The following is a 16,244-nucleotide window of genomic DNA, read 5'->3' as shown; positions in this document are numbered from 1 at the left end:
TCACTGTTATTTATTAATTTATTGTTAAAGAGAAAAGTTACTTCTCTGATATGTTTACATTCCTTTTTTCCAAAGCTGTAAGGTCTCTACATTCCTGTTCCCCAAACCTAGTGTCCATCTTGCCAACATATAGTCAATATCACCTTCTTCACCAGCTCAGAATTTCTGTTTATCACCCTTTTACACTATGGCAAGGTTGGAAATCCCATTATTTCCTCCTGAAAATCTTTTTAAGCCCTTGTTGTAAATGGTACATTGTGCTATGCAAAAGGCAGCTCTCCAGAGGAAAGATAAAACTTCTATATTTGGACTGCTAACAAAAAGGAAGAAACATTCTCAAAAAGAAAAGTAATCATGAGACAAATCACTACTAGTTGTAATGGACACCTAAAACCCTTTAAATCCTATAGAATGAAAATGGCTTTTTGCCTCCTCTAACACCATGAAAATGGGGTTTTTGGTGGGGGTACTATCTAGTTTTAATTTGATTACACCTGCAGCATACTAATTCACTGGACAGTAGCTCAAAGCTACATCATGTTATGCTTTAGTTCCTTTCTAGATATTCTAATACTAACAGATGGTTATTGAAGGATTATTTTAATTTTTTTTGTGTGTAAACAGCACAGTTCATCATGAAGCCAGTGCACTAGTCTAGTGTTTGCAGTTTAGAAAAACTGTAATTTTTTCTGTAGGCACTCTATTACTCTTACTTCCTTCACTGTCATAGTATTAACTAAAACCCCAGGGTTTTCTTACTCCTTTTTATCTGTTTGCCCTAGTTCTGTCACTGACCCTAAAAGACAATATGAAAAAGTGGGACTTGCCACTGGTAAATATACAGTGAAAAACTGATTTTTTTCTTTTTGTTGTTGTTGTTCCCTGTCACTCATTCAACTTGAATGGAGTTACTTCAAATTCATGAAGTAGTTTGAGAAGCAGAATTTAAGCTTATCCTTTTTTTCCTTAAGCTTTGTTGTTAGCCTCACTATTTTTTCAGTACTAGACTAGAGAAAATGAAATCAGCAGACTAAATAGCTAAAGAAAAATTCCTAAACTTCTTAATCATTCTGTAATTACTGACAGCAGGAAAAACATTAAAATTGCGATCATTTATTCTCCCATGTATTGTAGCATAGCAGGCTTCCATTTTAACCTCTGGAGTAAGAAAGAAGCACAACGGAATTTGTGTGTGACCTGAGACAGGACTTGGAGCCAAGAATGTATGGCAATAATCTCAGGTCATATGACCTCTAACACTTGCCCTCTCTGCTAAAAAGAAAAAGATACTAAATTAATTTACTTATCACTTACTCATTGTGTATGGTAGCAAGGGAATTTGTGAGGCACCTCAAGAGCTATGCAGTCTTTTGGAGACCAAGGAAAGGAGCTTGACAAGAGAAGAGTGAGTAATATCTTGGTTTGCAGCCTTCCTGCTAGTTCTCCATTTTTCTGTTTGAGTAAGTTGCGTCTCAAGTTGTTGTCCTTTTTTAGCTTGTTTTTTTTTAAGGAAAGATCAGTGGAGGAAGGTAGGTCAGTCAGATCGGCGAGAAAAGAAGGGAAGAATGGAGAATGGCATCAGAGAGAGAGTGAAGCAATGACTCCAGACAGCATGTTCTGAGCTGGAACAAATAGTTAGGCGATACCAAGGGTGTTCAGTCTGAAATTTATACATACCCTGAATAGAGTCAATGCACAAAGGTCCCTAGGTCAGCAGTAAGCTCCAGACAGCTGAATTACATTTCCAGTGTTAAGATTTCCCTATCCTAAGACACTCTGATCAGCTTGGAAGATTAGGGGAAAAGGAAAAGTGAGATGTGGCTGAGTAAGATGTGCCTTTAAAAATTATCCTCAGACCTCACTGAACGTATCCTGACAGGACTGGGCTTTACTTTATACTGTACATATAGTGTAGAAACAGCTGTTCCTCAGGTTTCCCTTACTCTTTCTTTTTACATCACATATCCATTTTAACAGTTGCAGAGAGAAGGAAAAGCAAAGCAAAAGAATGTCTATGACACAAGCCCAGGATCTGGAGCTAAGGATTTATGGCAAACATCCCAGTTCCAATGCCCTCTAGGACCATTCTTAGAATTGACTCCTCTGCTAAACAGAAATGGAAGTAAGCTGTCAGAGCAGGAGTGAAGAGATAGCCTTGATCCCAACATCTTTAGCTTAATTAAGGCAGATCCTGCTGAATGTGTCACTCTTTAGCTAGCCATTGTGGATCTTATGTTGCAATACCTTGGCCATAGCACTGGCTATCTTCTAGGAACTTTACTAAATCTTTTTTCACTCTTTCTCTGGATGTCTTTGAGAAGAATCTTTCTATTAATTCTTCTGACATGTCTCTTAACTAGCTCAGTTACATATGCCCACACCCAAATACAAACACAGTCCTTGGATTGTTACAAATGTGTCACAGAGGACCAGAGTGAGCACCTAGGTAGGACGGGATACCGCCTTAGTAGTCAGAAGTAAAGGAGGACAAGAGTTGGGTTCATTCCAATGCACCTGCAACTTCTGCTATTATAAAACTGAATGGGAAAAAATAAACATTTTACCTCATTTTTTTATACATGTCTCTAGCAGATAGGAGTACTTCATACACTGAGCTGATTCCATGCACAAAGATGTATTTTTTCCCCTAAGCATCATTTAAATATAGACATTTCTGAGGTATGGAAAAAGGTGTCTCTACCTCTCCCGTTAAAAAAAAAAACAAACTTAAACTAAGATAATTAAGAAAGGCTAGAAATTTCAAAGATCCCTTGCTTTGTAGACTACACTGAAATCTAAATTTCAAGATGATTGTAGAGAAAACTGATTCAACTGTTTAAAGGTTAAGCATTTTGATGAAACTTACTGTATGTGTTTAAGATTGTCCAAGTCCAGAAATTATTCACTTGCTTTCCTTCAACTTTCCAAACTTATAAACTAACCTTTAAAACAACATAGCCAGATTGCTAGAGCCCTGCACCGACCAGCAATACATAAGCACAGAGAACACAGTACTGAAAACTTAACATCATGGATATTTGACAGTAACACAGACTCCTCAAAACTAAACAGAATGCAAATTCCCAACTCTTTATTCATTCAGACCATTTTAAAGAAGAGGGTGGGGGGGAATCTGGGTAATGTCAATCAGACAGTAGGAGTGGAGCCACTGAATCTGAGCTCACAAGGTTTATGAAACTCAAATAACTGTGATCTGTTTTCCTTTGCTTTTTTTTTTTTTTTTTTTTTCCCTCCAACTGTGGTACCTAGTAAATTCTACTGAGATATACACCAATGTATAACAGAGTACAGTTATGTCTACAGCAGAGAGCTTCTGAAAAATGCATGTGAAAAGACAATAGTGAGTGTTTATATATTAAGCTGTATTAGAAAAGAAGAAATAGTCTTTAAGAGATGGTGCACATTTTGTTTTTATCATGTTACTTTCAATCTGTTAGCAGGTTTTCTACCTCTATAAGAAAATGAAACCTGAAAATGAAAAAGAAAATATTTTTATTATTATTTTTATTTAAGAACAAATTAAATTCTGCTCTCAAGTAATGATTTGTATTTTAAAGCTCTGATAACTATCTTGCTGCTGACTCAGGTTTCTCACCTTCTTTTCATAAAACAGTTAACTTGAATAATCTCATTTTCAAACCATTCCTGATTTATGGATCTTTGAGCACTTCGGGTAAACTTGATCATTCACTTATATTTGGCCTTTACTAGCAACAGCATCACTTTGAAGACTACAAACAGATTTTGATGAAGAATCAAATTTTTCAGACATATTAGACCTATTAAGTTTTTCCCTCTAAATGATATCCATATTAAATGACTTTCTGTTACTTCTATGTATCTTTCATTTAGCGACTCTAGAGTAACACAAAACTCAGTATAAATGAAATCAGTAGTTTAGAATGTGTTTGGGGTTTTGGGTTTTTTTGTTTTGTTTTTAAATGAATCAATGTAGTTTTTAACTTTACATTTTTAACCATTTAACTTTGGATAGATCAAGAAAATTTCCTTAGTAAAGGATTTAGTTCAATTTTTTAAATTGTATTACAATTCATCTGACTTCTGACCCCTTTCAAACTTTGAGCTCTTTAAGGCCTGAAAGAGATTTACATTTAAAAATTATAAAAATGTTTACCAATGTAAAAGTCTATTATAGAAATACTTAAAAAATCATTGTTGTTCATATCAGCTTATTGATAAAAGATACCTAATGGGAAAACAACAAACTAAAGGGAGGAAAATAGTTTAAAAATCAAAGTGCGGAAATTATTTAAGAAATAAAAAATTTGAAGGTGTTCCACAATTCAGCAATATACCTAAGTTCCTTCTAAACAAGCTCTAAATGAGGTACCAGGAGCAGATACAGATCAGGATAAATTTATTCTGCTGACAGTAGATAGCACTGTGCATTGCAGATATAGCCAAAAAATGAGAAGAAAAGATATCTACAAAATATCTATGATCTTTCTCATTGTCAATGTGAGTTTATAATTGCTCAAAAAATATAATATTTTCTTTCTTTTAAAATGTGATTTAGTTATCTGATTTCAGCTAATCTGTTCGGTGCAATGCAAGTGGTATTTTGCTTCTTAGTTTCAGTGAGAAAGGAAACAATAATCTAACAGTGAAAAGGTAGTGAATATGACATACACAAGTATTTGTCATGACCATATTTGCTCATGTTTCACTTTTATTCTCTCCATTCAACACCACACCCCACACCCCACACTGGAAACCTTCAATCCAATAGGCATTTGAAAACACAATGGAAAAAAAAAGGTTAGAAAGGAAGTCAGGCATTCAGTTTAGACTATGTACAGTTCCTCTATTAAGAAGAATACCTACATTTTAGGAAAGCACATTTAGCCTTTTACCTAATGAATGTATTTTGAGAAAAAAAAAATACTGTAAGTATGATGTAAAAAAAATTTCATACCAGAGTAGTAAAAAGCTTGATTCTAATATGGAACCACATAGTACTCATCTCATAATTAGGGTCAAATCTATATCTTTCCTATGTTCCCTTCCTAATTTGCTTCTTGTTCTTCTTCTTTATGATATATATATCAGCATTTACTCTTTGGTTGGAATTTAATGTCCTTTATAATAAATTTCTTAACGTATAATATATTTTTTAACCTTTGGTCCGAAACCAATTTTATTTGCATCTTCTGCAGCAACCTACTAAGCAGTAGTGCTGTTTGATGCCTAGCCCATGTATTTTTTTTTTTTTATTTATTGGTTATATTTTCTTTTTCAAAAAAGTACAGAACCATCTTCACAGGACACAAATCCATGCAGGCAGTATCTTTACGTTACATCATCCATACAACACTTCTAGAGTCCCTCCCAAAATCATTCCTTCCCTCTTTCTTTCCATCCCATCTCAGCCTTTCCTCACTCTTAATTTCTTTCCTCCCTGAAATAGGATTTTTTCTTTTTCTGCTTTGTAGCTGCATTTTCAGAGAAATTGTGAGAAGCAAATATTTTATCAGCTGTTAAAGAAAACTTTGTTTAAACACAGTGCTTCTGAAAGCAAGACACATATTTAAACAGGACAGGAACTTTTCCTCTTTCACTTTGCCATCCATAAACTAGGTCTGATATTATACCATGTTCTATAAAATATGTATATAAAAATAGTTTTAGAATTTCTTTTCATCACCTTTTGAAGAGTTTGACTTATGTAGTACTTGAGTCCAAAGATACCAAGCCATTCAGCCAAAACGGGTATTTTCAAAACATTCTTCCAGGGAGATTATTATCCCTGGACTGGCTAAGATGGGATAAGCAATTCAGACCAGAAGCATATCTGTATGAATTGTGAATTGTTAAGAAGCTGCAGAAGATTCCGTTTTATTATTATTTTATACTGACTTATTTAAATAAATAAATATTTATTTATTGTTTAAACAATTTTATTTATTGTACGTAGCCAAAAGGCCTACAATATCACATGTATACACAAAGATGTGCATAAGAACATCAAAGGAGATGGGACCTCCAATTTATTTCTCTGGACTTGCATATAACACCTGTAATGTAGAAACTTCAGTCTGATATATGCTGACAGTACCCTAGAACGTATCTGTATCAGTTCGATCTACACTTGTTCTTTTTCTAAGGCCTGTGGCCTGACACCACTTAGTTAAAGCAAAAGCACATGTAGCAAACACATTTCCCATATGCAACAATTCAAATATGTTTCTCCACTTGATGTTCAGAAATAAAAATGGAACTTGAGAAATGACATTACTAATAGTCAGTTAGAAGACAACTACCACTTGTGTATGGGTAAGGCTAAGGAATGAACTGAAGAGGAAGAAAACCCATCCAAGCTGAGTCCAAGTTGATAAAAAAATCACAATAATTCCTTGACTGCCAAGACACATACTGAGACCCTGCTTGACCACTTGACCCTGCTTGAGTCATTACCAGTTTGGTAAGAAGTACAGATACTTGAGCACAGGCACAATGAAATCTGACCACCAGAAATGCACAATTGTGGATAAAGTGTATTTCTCTTCTACCAGGAGCCTGATATGTTCAGATCAGTCCCGCTTGCAATGCTGAGTACAAACAGACACCCTGCACATGAGCAGCTGATGGTCAGGTCCTCCTTCCAAACTAGTTCCTAAAGCCTGTAAGCCCGTGTCTTGAAAGAACACTGGAGAGATTAAGACCCCAGGCTAACATTAATCTGCCTGATTACTTCCATGCTTGTATTCTGAATACCCTACCAGGATTACTTAATAATTCCATTTAGATCTTCAGATCATTCCAAAAGGTAAAATTAATATCACACTGCTCTCGTGAAAAGGATTTGACATTTTTCCACACTATCACAATTATGTAGATAAAACAGTAACATCAGTTAGTAGATGGCTCTTGGGAAAACACAAAAATATACTATTAAAAAATATTTTGAGACTATATATTAATTTGAGGGTATCTGTTACATCCCTAGGGAAACGGAAAAATCTCAAATTGCAAACCAGAACAGCCAGAGTGCTGTGGAAGTCACATATATAAAATCAATAGGAAACCCTAAGGAGCGGCTGAGGAATTAGTCACATAAGGAGACACTACTACTCATTTCATATACAGAGGCTGGAACCCTCTCCTGAGATAAATCTTTTCAAAAGCCAAAGCCTTTTCTGTTAAAATAAAGCTATGATATGGTGTCATCTACCACCAAACCCATGTCACTTTTCCCCTGAAGCATGCTCTGACAAATTATAGGCCATTTTAGTTCAGAAAACTTCATGAAGATAAACAGATGAAGATTCACAACTATAAAGAGGAGATTTCAAGATGCATTAGGAACACCCAGCATATGACTCTGTAACCTTGTGGGTTGGGCACTCATCAGGGAAATAGTCAATTATGGGTGTCTTTTCAAGTCTGCTAATCTTTTTTCTCCAGAAGACTGGTTACTAAAAAGTATAAAAGAGCCTCTTGAAGCAAAGACAGAATTTATGAACACTATAAATGCTAAATTATAGCATAATGTACTTTCTAGTGCTTCTCACTCCCCACCAATTTCTTCTATAACGTCTTTCTGTATATTCCTATGAATCATGTAGTATTTCCTGTAGAGGAGCAGAAGTAGAGAGTGCTTTCCCTTGCTAACCTCAGCCCACAGTACACCCTAGAAGCAAGATCACCTTCAGGAATGTGTGAATTTTAAACCCTTAACCTGAAGAAGGCATTGAACCTGAGTGTATGAATGCTGTAAATCTCAAACATTTTTTAGTTCACTGAGAGCTTGTACTGTCAATGTCAGTCAGTTCTCAGGAAATGCATCTTAAATGTCCTTTGGAGACCTTTGGTTTTGGCTGTTCTTGGGCATGTGACAGCTGCTGAGCTGTGTAGACTGCAGCAGTTTTGGTGTGCTCAAGTGAGAAAGTCACACCAGGCACTGGGGAAGTTTCAGTCAAAAGACAAGATACCTGTGAGGCTTAAACACCTGCAAGATTAGACTTTTTATTGTCATTTTTAACTTCAGTCTGTAAAATCTGTCTATATACTTCATTTGATATAGGTCTTCCTGTCCTTGGAATACACATATCTAACAACTTACAATTCACTGCAGCAGGGTAAAAAAACCCAAACCCTAAAACAATAGAAAAAAAAGCCTTTGAGGTAGAAGTGAAAACAAAATAAAAATATGAACTGTTTTTTCAAGGCAAAGCAATACGTTATTTTTATTCCCTAGCTTGGTAGCAAGTTACTTTGTTTGCCTAAATTGTTCAATCATTTTTTAGAACAAGCTAGAATTTAGCCTGTTTCTTCTGTCTAAGACAAGCAGTCAATTTTAATTAACTCAATGTGCAGAAGTCTTTGGCATTTGTGGAAACTGGGCACACAGCCAATCCCCAAAACACCTCTGATCAGTTTGCCTGGAAAGAAGTAAAGAAAAGAAAGATGTTTGCTTAGAGAGCTTAGAATTATAGTTTGAAATCTCAACAGCTGGAAATAAAATTAATTGCACAGTCCTGCCTTCTTTACCTATCCGCGTAGCACCATTAACATCCCTGAAACTACTCACGTGGGTAAGTACAAGGGCGCCTCTGGTCTGGAGATATTTACTATATGGCAATGTTGGTATAGCAGTTCAGCATTCATGTTTCTGTTGAAGTTCAGTATTCCTAGAGTACTTAATATAGTAATAACAAAACCAGCAACAACAACAATAATAATACCTATCTTATTTAAATTCATGCATGTCTGTGTGTGTGCTCATATATACAACATTTTAAAATTTTAGGGGTATAATTTTAGAGGTGACAGTGAAAAAAGCTGTCAAAGATGTTCTTTTATATATTTTGGACTAACTCCATGAGACATCATTAAGGTGGTAGGAGATGTACATTAAATTTTCAGAGCCAGCCTCTTTTATTCTTTTCTTGAATTTGAAATATAGAATCCTCAGTATGTGCAGCCTTTCCCCTACTCCTCTTACAAAGCAGCATGTGTGTGAATATAAGTAATTTATTTTACAATTGACTAAACCTAGAAATAACAAGGTAACCTTTTAAGATTTGCTGTGCAAGTTTCTCAAGGAAAAAAAAAGTGTATTTTATCTAACTAATCAAATAGTCACATTTAGCCCATTGCAGCATATTCTAGCCTAAGAAAATGAGTTTTTTTCTCTCCTAAAAAACTAGAAATCAGCTGAAAACACATTGTGTGTAGAACATTTCTTTCAATATTCAGATCCTTTTTAGACCATAAAATGTTTACATTATTGAAATTTAAAGCAAAGGTAAAAAATGTGCTTTGATACTATTAAATGCAAACTTTTACTGGATTTTTATAGAATATTAAAGGACATTTTAAAAAGAAAAAATCTCCACCACTATTAAAGCCATTATTTTCCATACTCAGTGTCAAACCCTGCTTCCTAGATGTTTAAACATTTAGCTTGATTTTTGAAAAATTGCCTTTGATAAAGAAGATTTTCATCAGATACAAATGGAACAGGTGTGAAGTAGAAAAATATTAATCTTGTATGTGAACACAACAAACACAGACCCTCAAAGCCTGTAACATTAGTGGTCTGCTGCTGGGTAGAGGGTTCTCTGTTAAAAAGTCCACTGCAGAGTTGGGACCACAGTTTTAGGCAGCAAATTTGCACAGAAGTTTCAAGACCCAATGTTTGGCATTTCTGCCATTGTATGTAAACAGTGAGCAATTTTTCCACAGACTGCTTTAACATCTTTACTTTAAAATGAAGCTGCACTGAGACTTGGTAAATGGTGTACACTTTTTTGGTCTGAACTGAGAAAAATGGAAGTAAAGTCTAGATTTTTCTGGTCTCTCTATCCTCCAACAGTTATAATCCTGAACTGTAAGGTTTTTACTCTGCTTTTTCCAACATTTTTAGTAGATCTCTTTCAATGATAAATCTGAAATGTACCCAACCAAAGTACATTTTTGCTGCTTCAATTAAAACACGTATTACGAATTTCATAGTGGTGAAAGATGAATTGTAAACTCGTCATAAACCTTTGTCTTCCTGTGCTACTCTGTAAAAGACATCGCACATTTCTGAGTAATATAAAACCTTAAAAGATTACTCTTTTTAGGTTTTGTAAAGAATCAGACTTTTTGTGAGCGGGTCATGCTATAGTCCTCAACACTTGTAGATGACAGTGTAAAATATGCAACAGCTGTCTGACAAATGTCTTTGTTCTAAAAGAATCGGCTCTAGTGACTTATTTCATGATCCATTATGCCATGGACTTACCTGAGATTCCAGTTAAAGGTAGTGGTGGTATCAGTTTTATTACTGAAAGCTACTTATTGAGACTACTATTCAGTCAGAATGCTTCTGATACCATATGTCCACCAAAAAACTATCTTCCTCCATAAATTCAAAATACAAAATATTTTTAGTCTGTATCTGGTGAAGAAAATCAAATATATATGTTCTGTTTCAAAATCTTTGACCACATCACTATTTAATAAAATATATTAGAAAATCTGTAGAGTTGTGTCTCCTGTTGCTTGGTCCTGGCCCACTTAAAACTGGAAGACTACATTGCTTTGAAATAGAAAGTAATGGCAGCAGTCTGTTGAGAGATGGAGTGTATCAATAAGGTCACAGAGTGTTACTAAGATTGCTAGCAGAGTCAACATGGTGCTGCCTAGCGCATATCACACATACATCGTACTCAGAGCATAGGCAGAGTTATTACATGAATGTCTGCATATGCCTATGTAGATTTTTTCCTCTGTCTCCCAGGACATCTTGTCCTATTTCAACAACATAAGACTTTTCAGGTTCTCCAGAGTAGACACTGTCTCACAACATGTATGTTTTGATCATCCACCGCCAGCCGATGAGTTAGATGTATCAGGAGATCAAATATATGATTCATGCATACAGCAGCAGAGACCAAAAGAACCCCAGCATGTATTAACACCCCTAAACCAGCGGCCAGAGTCTGCACAACATAATTTAAGTTACACTGTACACTGAATCTCATTTGCTATTTCCTAAGCTGTATTTCCCACTTCACAGAACAAGATGCAAGATATGATGTTCAGGGTACAAGAGGTTTGGTATCGTGTTCCCTTCGCATTCCAAAATGAAGTGTAGTGGTTTAAACCCAGATGACAACTAGGCATCACACAGGATCTCACTGACTCCCTCCTGGTTGGAGTGGAGTAGACAGCTGGAAAAATGAAAGTGAAAAAAATGGTGGGTTGAGATAAAGACAGCTTAATAAGTAAAGCAAAAGCCCTATGTGCGAGCAAACCAACACAAGGAATTCATTCTCTGCTTCCCATTGGGAGGCAGGTGTTTAGCCATCCCCGGGCGAGCAGGGCTCCATCGTGGACAACGGTTACTCAGGAAGACAAAACACCATAGCTCTGAATGTGCCCCTCTTCCTCCTTCTTCTCCCAGCTTAATATGGCAAGCACAGCATTGTATGGTATGGAATATCTTTCTGGTCAGTTGGGGGCAGCTGTCCTGGCTGTGTCCCCTCCCAGCTTCTTGTGCCCCTCCAGCCTGCTCACTGGTGGAGTGTGGTGAGAGGCAGAAAAGATCTTGGCTTTGTGCAAGCAGCTCAGCAACAACTAAAACATCCGTGTGTTATAACATTTTCCAGCACAAATTCTAAACATAGCCCATACTAACTACTATGAAGAAAATTCACTGTAACCCAGCCAAAACCAGCCCAAAGAGGCTCTTTAAGACATGAAGTACAAGACAAAACAAAAGAAAGTGGCATTCTACACCATGCTCACTAGTCTTCTAGGTGCCTGTATCTATAAAAACAGTGATTCTTTTTTTTACCCCATTATTAAAATTAAACATATGAAGCACTGACCCCCAAATAAGCACCATAAAAATGATAACGATGATGATTAGAAAGATTCCTGACACAGGAATGAGATGTTAGTTGAGGTCATGAAATTTATATATAGCAAATAATTTCAAACTACTTTGGACATTACCAATTTAGCCATGGGTGTTGAGGAAACCAATTAACTGCATATCCACTGTAGGTTTTGTTTTCCTTTCCACGTCCCTCACAACTATTCACATCACCCCCTATTGCTAAATCGTTTACTACCTCAATTATTTGTTGCCCCAGATAAACATCAGTTTAATATGGAAGGTACAGCCACTTTTGATACCAGCTTCTCAAATAATTTTTATGGCACCAAAGGACAACAATGTAACAGGAAAACAATTTCCCAAACTGAAATGATAAGTTACTCTGCACAGCCTGGGACATGATTATCTGAGTCCATTTTTCTTGAGTTTGTAAACCAGTTTTATAACATTTAGTAGCTCAGTGTAATATCAGAATAGAATCTATGATATGGTTAAAAGTGAGGCAATGTAGAATACAATACCCTCTACTAAGCTTTGCAAGGTTTTAGAGTGGTTCCCAGAGAATTCTTATTAATTTTTTATAGATCTCTTTTTGTTGTTTTTAATTCTATTAAAATCTATGTAACTGTTCAAAAACAATCTTTTTTTTTTTCTTTGTATCTTCAGCCCTTTCCTTTGACAGCTTTGTGGAATTCAAACTTCACAGAAATCTCCTCAAAATGGAAAAAGTCTCCTTGAAAGAGAAATAAAATATCCAGGGGCACATTTTCCATGAAATGTGACAGCCTGGCCACAAAAGGCACACATCTAGGAATGAGGGGACTGTGGTGATAAGGATGGGACATAGATTTTAATAATTCATTTGAGAAATGTTGTACTTGATGTCTACAAGAGCTAGTAAGCAAAGTAGAAATCCTTAACTTGTAAATTATTGAATTTCACACTTCCATGGTTCAGCGGGCAATCATACACACATTCTTGTACAACTCCTAAAGGTCATAATGGACAATGACTCCTTATATGTGTTATAATGTCAATAAACAAAGTTCTTAGTGAGACAGAAGCAGGAAAAGAAGCTCTGCAGTTTTCACCTTAAATGTCAGAGAGAAAATGAGTCCTGAATCTTGCTTGTGAGTAGCCACAGAAACAGCACTTTTTATTCTATTGTCTGATCTAAACTCAGCCATCTGATGCAGACTCAAATAAGTTACTGAAATCTGAAACCGTTTTCACAAGTTGAGATGATGAAACAGCTGTTTTATTTCTTTGCACCAGTGAAGCTTTAGTTTCATTATAAAACAAACAAACTGAAAAAAAACCCAGTCTTTTGTCATCTATTTCTTATCACAAGGACAAATTCCCTTGGAAATGTGGAAAATAGATACAAGAGGAAGGGGGAACAAATGGGCTTTTTTCAAAACAGTGTACTATACTTATTTTATTAAGCAAGATAAACTTCCGTATTTCAAAGACAAGAATGGGGGAAATGACATTTTAAAGCAGTATTATTTCATGTGCTTCACATTGTTTCAAGATGTTAATTATTCTCCTGTGTTAATTGCACACAGATCCTCAGGAGACCATCAACCAACCCAAAATAAACAAAGTGCATGATGTGTCACCTGTACACCAACCATCTGCAAAGACCAAACACACCAATCTAATTGTGCCTAATGGAGTAAAAATCTGTCTACCTCTGCTTTTGAACAACAGCAACATGTTTTAATGCAGAGGCAAGCAGGTCATTACAGTATTCCATGCACCAACATTAATTATCAAGCCTATATCTGATGATGATAAAGATGATAAGGATCATTTGCCTGCAATAAACTATGATCAATCAGGAGTAATTGTTCTGAAGTATTTGGGCTTTCCTTCCACAATGTTTTATAGCCAGTGTGAAAAATGCACTTGCAGATGAATTTAAATTTCATATTAAGACACCTACTCCCTTTAAAGATTTGAGATACTGTTCAAAACTAGCATTTTGTGTAACGTCTTTTAATGTTGAAATCATGGATTGTAATAATTTTAATTATTTTGTTTACAAATCTCTGGGTTTCCCAGAACTCTTTTATTGCTGCATCTATTAGAAAAAAAATTTAGAATTTATACACTTGCTATAACATACTTTTTTCCCCATTGCTCCAATCTCCTACTCCCAGGGTTTCAAACATGTAAAAACACTCCTAAGTATGCTACTTCACTTCCCATCTTGCTTTAAGCTTTAATATACTGTATAGTATTTTCATTTGTATGTCAAAAATCAAGCTAGCAAGCTTTCTGTTACTTTGTACATCATTACATTTCCATAAAGGTTAAAAAACTGTGCACTTTTCCAACTGTTCAATAAGAAACTATATCAATACTCTATCAGTTAAATAAACATATTCAATAGTAAATACTATTAAAAATATTATAAAAAGAAAAATGAAAGGAATTGCTTAAACACTAATATCAGCATCTACATTTCTTATAATATGAATTATAATGGGCATTCTCAGCTCGATTATAAAGAAAAAATAGCAAAAAGGAGTAACATCATTCCAGAACAGTTCCTTTTGCTAGCCATTCCTTGCCCAACAGTGTATTCACTTTACAGCTTCATACTTTGTGTCCCCAAAAATGTTTCCAACCACGAGGTTAGCACTGAGTTCTTCCATTCCTTGTGTATAGAGTTCACTGTAAAATTTACCCTCCCTGTTCCTTCGGCACTAGGGGACTCTGTTGTCCCTTCTCTTCCCATTGTTTTACTCTGTCACTCAATCTGTCCCTTTCCTGACCCCAGATTACTTTGTTTTACAAGGAGCTAAAACAGGTAGTCTGAAAGGAGACCCAAAAGAATCCAGGCTGGGTAGCAACCCTTATTGATGGTCATCAGACACTGCAATGCAAGTAATGTATTTTCTCCACATAATGTTTGAAGATAAAGTTTGTAGAGTTAATGCTACATCTTCCCATCTCAGTGAAGACTTCAGAGACCCAAATTCAGCCTGCTCAAATATTTAAAATCTGGAAGATATAGGTGTTAGCTGAGTAATCTCTAATTTATATTTTTAATGGTTTTATCAAAATTATGTATTGACATCCTTAACTCAGTCCCCCAGTCCCTAAAGTTCCCTTTTCATAAATATCTGTTATTGACAGACACTACTCCCTCTGCCAGTGAATATGTCTTATAACTGGAAAAACATGTACATTGGCTCATCTTAATTAAAAGATGACTAAGAAATATTCCCAAAACTCCACACTCAAAACATTCAATTAACTTTTTATGTATTTTAAATTGTCTCCTGATAAATTCTTGACTCCTGTTAAAATCCTCATTGATAGACATTAGTTATATAGCTCCTATTCAATTTCCCATTAAAATCTGCTGGTGAATTTTAATCTTCCAATTTTTTTTTTAGTTTTTTTTAAACATCTAACACATTACTTCCACTAAGCTATTTTTTATTCTAACCTTCTGAAGCTTCTTAAAATTGCTTTCCAATATACCTCTTTAACTGTGTTGTGCCTCCCCCACCATCGCCTGGCTGGATCCAGTTTAATCTTACTTTGGGGGACGGATAGCAGCATAGTACCTAAGGGCTGTGTCTGAGTAGTTTAGAATCAGAGGGGGTCCTTTCTGAAGCTCATGACTCAACGGGGAGGGTCTTCCTGACAGTTCTGTTTGACTCTGTCCTCCATGCAGCAAGTGTACCTTGCCACAGAATATTGTTGAACCGCTGTTGCATTTACCACTGAACTTTGTTGTATCAATAAAGTATATTGTTGCTTCTTTCTTAATGAGTGAAGTGCATGACTGCATCCGTGACACTAACAAAGGCAATTGTTAGCCTCTTTCTCATATTCAGGATGTACACTCCTTTATCACTCTCCACATTTTCTATATACTAAGCCTTTTCCATTCTTACTTCCTTCTCATTTTTACATATTGATTCAAATCCTGTCTTATTATCCTATGGCACTGAAATCAGATATAAGCTTCTTAAAAATAATATACTAGTTTTACTAGTACAGAGCAATCTAAAATACAGAAGCAAATTTGTTGAGCGTGATCTAGGGGTTTTTTCCTAGGTGCTAAGTATCTCTTTTGTTAAATAATAACTCTTTAAATTATTTCTAATTCTACTTCTTATCAATGTTTTCAGTTACAGTTTCTACCAAGACAGCTAAACTCTCTAAGGAAGTATATTGTATGCTTGTCCTAATATCTTCAAAGCTTAAAAAAGAAGTTTTTTTTCAGTATGACTTAATCAGTTTTTTAATTTATAATATTCTCTAATGTTTTCTTTTTGAAGAAGGAAAAGCGATTTTTCAAGAAGTAACTGACTTGCTTTCTTATGAGAAGTAACAAAGTAATCTG

This window comes from Falco peregrinus, chromosome 6 (genome assembly GCF_023634155.1).
Source record: "Falco peregrinus isolate bFalPer1 chromosome 6, bFalPer1.pri, whole genome shotgun sequence".
NCBI classification, from domain to species: Eukaryota; Metazoa; Chordata; class Aves; order Falconiformes; family Falconidae; genus Falco; species Falco peregrinus.
Note: the sequence above shows the minus strand (reverse complement) of the source record.